Raw genomic sequence first — 5,468 nt, 5'->3', positions numbered from 1 at the left:
AAAAAAAAAAAAAAAAAAAAAAAGAGCTGGGTATCATCTTGCCTTGCTCGTGCTTTACCACGCTGCTCTTTAATTAGTGTGTCAATTTCAGGCTGAAATTAACAAGATCGACCTGAAACCAGCGCTTCGTTTCTCCCCAGTGCCGAGATCCTAATTTTTAACACGATTTATTTTTATGAAAAAGGAGATAATTAATCATAAACACTGTCTAAAGCACAGGGCCAAGTTAAGATAAAATGCCATTTGCATCTTTATATAGAAAGATACCAATAATGTTAATTTTTCTGAGATTTTCTCTCTCTTCGCCATCTCCGCCCCCCCCCCTAGCCACAACTCCTCCTTCAGTTACCCACTCCAACCCCATTCCTAGTAAATAAGAAAAAAATCAATTCCAGGTTTGCTGAATATTCGTTACTCTTGTTTATAAAAGTGCATCATATATATATATTTTTTTCCCAGATCTCCTGACTTTGTTGACACATGAAGAATATGCATAGAATTAATTTTTTTTTTTTTTAGAAAAAAAAGGGTGGGTGGGTTCTCCCAAATGGCTCCCACCTACTCTCATCAACTTCCTTCCATTTTTGAGTTAGAAGAGGACACACATCTCATTTAATGGCTAATTAGTTTCAATAATTGGCATTTTTGTTTCTTTTGTCTTTCCTCCTAATACCAAAAGAACAAAAGCATCTAAAAGCAACAGGCTTTACTGGTCTCTTAGAGGACAGATTTCAGAATCTAAGGCTAACCCTGCACTCCCCTCCCAGAGTCTGACAACACTAGCAACGTTCCAGTTTAGGGATGGAGAAGGGGCAGGAGTCCTTGGTAATTTGCTCTTTAAGCTTTTTGTGCCTGTTGATTACTTTCTGGTTGCTTGGATTAAACAATCGTTGTGAATATGCAAACTAGTGAGAGGAGATTCATACATATTCGCTCTCCAATTGTTCTTCCTGACGTCAGATCATAATTTCTCAGTAATTGGATGGCTTGCACCTGAATACTTTTTGTCTGAAATTCTCCACATTTTTTTTTTAAGATTGTGGTAGATTTTGTACTGGGAGGTGGATTCTGATTCTTATCCTTCTTCTTTTCCTCCTCCATAATTACTTTATCTTCTCTGTATTTTCCATTTTTTTCCTTCTTCCCTAGATGTAAGAATGTTTTCTTCTTAAAGTGTGAGGATCTGGAGTTCTCTGGGACTGTGATTTCCCAGACAGTTCTTGAGTAGACTGAAGAATGTTGACTTGGGCCAATAAAAATGGAGGAAATGGAGGTGTGACTAGGGAGGAGGCAGGGATGAGTTTCTACTAGAGACAAAGCACCCTTCCTCTCTGTGCTTAGGTCTACAAAAAGAGTCCTAGAGTGGTCATGCCTTCCCATTCTGAAGTTTTCCTTTCCTGGTGATACCCAAAGTTCCCATCTCCAGTTAAGTTTCCATTTCTAAGCCTATCTCACATTTTCAAGGAAAAGACATAGCCAACTAATTACAGATTTTTTCACTTGAATTTTTATTATAAAGATACATCAGGCTTTAGATGGTAGTAGAGGGAGACACCTAATTTTCTAAGATGTTTCCCCTTTATCTTTCAGATCACTTTATCCTTATTACCATGAACTTCAGACTTCTCCTTCCAATTCTGTATATTGAATGATGTTGTATGGTTTCCTTCTCCTCCTCCTACTTTCTCCCTTTCCCCTTCTCCCTTTTCCTCAATCCGTGTCTTCCTCCTCCTTATGACACATCACTCCAAGAATTTCAAGTATCAATTATAAGTAATATTAATTTCTCAGCCCCAACCAGTGAAGTGCAGATGATCTGATAGGAGTATAAAAACGGAGCTTCCCTAGATGAGACAGACCAATGGAGCCTACTGGGCCGTTTCCCATGCCCAGATGAACATTCAATTTTCCGGCATTATCTCTGCACTTAAACTCGCTTTCTCCATTTCTGTGCCAAGATAAATTTGCATAATATTTGCAGCTGTAATTAGCTGATGAGCATCTCCCAGCCTCCCCCTTTTGTTTCCCCCCTGCATTTGGTCTTCCATTGATGCCACGTTTGATCTTTAATATCACAGGACTCCCAATAGAGGATTGCATATCTTATCTTGCCGGCTCCAAAATCTTTTAAGAAGGAGGGAGAGGAGGAGGGAGGGAGTTTGGGGGAAATCATCAGTGAGAAGAATGAAGCTTTCACTAATCAGAGTTTGAAAAGGTTATACTGGAAGAAGGTATAGGTAGTGACAGAACAAATAAGATGAATGGGGAATTAGGATGCAGTGGGGGTGGGAAGCTTCAGGACCCACCTCTCTCAGAATAGGAGAGTCTATAAGAAATGTGTTGTTATTTAGACAATGTGGGAGTGGGATTAGAGGAGACTAAAAACTGGATGGGGTGTGGGGAGTGTGGTTAGTGGCTAGCTTCAACTGTGGACTCTTCCTTTACTTTCTAGAGAGGCAGTAATTGCTCTGAGTAAGATGTCTCTGTCGTTTTGCTCCCCTTAAGCAGAAACTGGAACTTTTGAAATCAGGTGACTCCCTTATCTGTCCATCTGTTTGTCTCTTGTTCATAGAGAGCACAGCACTCCTGAATAATAATATGCTAGGGACACTTTTCATTCTTTTCATCCCCGTTTAAAAGAGGGGGGGGGGAGAGTGAGAGAAATGATACAAGGAACCCAGAAGAAGAAGAGACAGTGAGTCGGTGGCAGACATATAGTGTCACCTCCAGAAGTGGAGCCAAACCAGAAAAGTTACCCGCCCCCCGGCCTTGTCCTGGTTGTTATTGTTACTTTTCTCCAAACTGGGAGTTTTCTGACTTGAGTGTTGGCCGTAGGAGGGACGCAGATTACTAGAGCCACTGGTTGGGTTAGTTTTTGTGGGAATCCAGAGGGGGAAAGAGAGAAAGGAAAGGAAAGAGGGAGAAGGAGGAAAAAAAGAAGACAAGAAAGAGTCGATTTCATGCCAATCATCGGAACAAATAGCTAACATTTAACGTTTACACCCGCACTGGCGGCGCCCTGGCGCTCCGCGGACCTGGAGCCGGGCTAAAATGTCCCGAAAGCCTTTGGAGAAAACGAGTTTCCAGCTATCAGGTTCTCCCCATCTCCCCCCTTTCACAAGGCTTCGGTTTCAGGCTGGACTTGTCCAATGTCTGCGTTACCGCTGCGAGCTCCTAAATGAGTGTCAAGGAGGCAAATATCAAATAGCGCCGGGGTCAAGGCGATTTAGTTAACCATTGGGGCGCCCAGGACTCGAAACTTGTGTTGGACTCCGCGGGGGAGGAGAGGCGTCCGGAGGAAAGGCGAATGAATGAATGAAGTGATGGCGGGAAGCATTCAGCTCGCAGCGAAGGGGTCACCGGGTCTGAGCCAGGAGACAGCCCCGTCCACAGCACTAGCTTCCTTCCTTTTTATTTTTATTTTTAAATTTTAAATGGGGCCACTTTTCTAAACCAAAGTTCAGAAAACTGGGCTCTGGTTCCAGCCCTGTCAATGTGAGGCTTTAATAAGTGTAACATCTCCAGGTCTCAGTTTCCCCATCTGCTAATTATGGAGTTGGGTCAGATGGTGTCCAAACTCCCTAGAGCGGAAACTGGTATGTGGGGGGTGGGGGGTGGGGGGTGCGAAGCTCCGAAGTCCCTATCGGATCTCTTGGTACCATTGCCAGCCTGCAGGCACTGTCCAGAAAGACCCTCGTAAGAGAGCCACAGAACGCTCTAGAACTTATAAAGTCTTTATCCAAACTCCAGTGCCTATAGCCAGGAGCACCAGCGATTATTCTGGGGTCCACATCTGCAGAAGACCCACTTCCCAGATTGCAACAGACCCAAATTCTTTTTCCTCCCTCCTCAAAGTCCTGTGCTTCTCAAGTGTTTCCCGAAGAGAGCATTCTCTTTGAGGGGTGGGGAGTGGAGAACACACTATGGTTTATTTCAAAATTCCTGACTCAGGCTCCAGAGCGGAAGTCCAAGCAGGCGCAATCTCTGGGCAGAGGGGCTAGTTCAACCACACCAAACGCTGGGTTTGAAGTCCATTAAGGAAAGTCCGCTGCTTCTCTTTGTATGGGGTCTTCCCCCACCCCCATCCCCGCTTCTGTATTGAGACTTGAGTGTCACGTGCGCAAGATCTGCGTGCGTGGGCGTGTGTTCCCGGGGGGAGGGGGTTTCACCGGCTGGGTGGGTGGGATGTGCACCCAACTCGCTTTGTTTCCCAGAACACTGAGCGGAAAATCGAGTCCAGGCAGCAGGCCGCCAGCGAGAGGAAGCTACTGTCCCCTAGGGCTGGGACCCAAGCCCACACGGTCCATCCTCCTCCCTGCCTCGCCCGGCGCAGTTGCGGGGCTGTCCAGAATCAAGCGCGAGAGCGCCAGGCCCAGGACTCTCAGTCGGGATGGACTGGAGCGGTGGCGTGGGGGTCCGTGCTCCAGTCAGAAGGGGTAGCGACAGAGGGGAGCATAAGAGCATAAGGTGCTCAGACGTGCCGTGGGTGGGTGAGGGTGCTCCTGTCTTCTTAGATCACCCCCTTTTTGTGAGCTTTCCCTCCCTTCAGTGTGATTTTCGATGATGATCATGAAGAATAATCATGGTAGTACTTTCCCCCTTCTTTCTCAAATTAAAAGGGGGGTGGGAGAGAGGGGGGGGGAGGGAGAGAGGGAGAGAGGGAGAGGCACCCAACTCCACTACCGTTCGGGTTCCGGAGAAATTCTCAAATAGACCAGTGTAATTTCTCAGTTGATTTTGATTGACATACTGTCCCTGGGATCATGTGTTAATCCCTTCTTCACTCAAGCCTTTTCATAACTCATTTCTCTCTTGCTAGATGGGGACTCTGATGGTTACCGAGGCAACGATGATAGCACTAAGCTATTTCCCTCTCTGCAAGGAGACCATTATTCCGCATGCATAGGCCATTTGCAACAGAGGTCGTCACAAAGTCATCCACAACACAGCACACGTTTATTAAACTTTTATTCTCTTTTTTCCCCCCAACACAGAAACTAGTTTGCACTTGTACTGGGGGGTATCATTGTCCTGCTCTGTATTGGTAACAACTGCCCTGGAGTGCATGGGCCCCACATGGACGCTCGCTCGTTTACATACTGACACAGCAGGCGGTCTCCACCACGGTCACCCCCACTCCTGCTGTGGGGCGAACGGTAGGTCCACTGCCCATTCATCCATCGGGGTCGTTTTTTGACCATCTCATGGACCTTCAGGAAAAGGAGTAAGAACCCACTTCTCGGACCCCATCACCTCAGCTTCCAAGACTTGCATAACGGGGGTGGGGGTGGGGGTCCTTGTCTAGGTATCTTCCCAAATAAAGTCACCTTTTGTCCCACTTTCTCCGAGTACACCTTCCCCCCTCCTCCCCGCTCAACTTCCCTATTCTTCTCCCCTCCTTGGGATCGGCAGGGCCCGGGCCTCCGGGGCGCCCGCAGCAGGCCGACGGAGTCCGGTGGCGCCGCCTG

This window comes from Marmota marmota, unplaced genomic scaffold (assembly GCF_001458135.2).
Source record: "Marmota marmota marmota unplaced genomic scaffold, marMar, whole genome shotgun sequence".
Classification (NCBI taxonomy): domain Eukaryota; kingdom Metazoa; phylum Chordata; class Mammalia; order Rodentia; family Sciuridae; genus Marmota; species Marmota marmota.
This window is presented reverse-complemented; position numbering follows the sequence as displayed.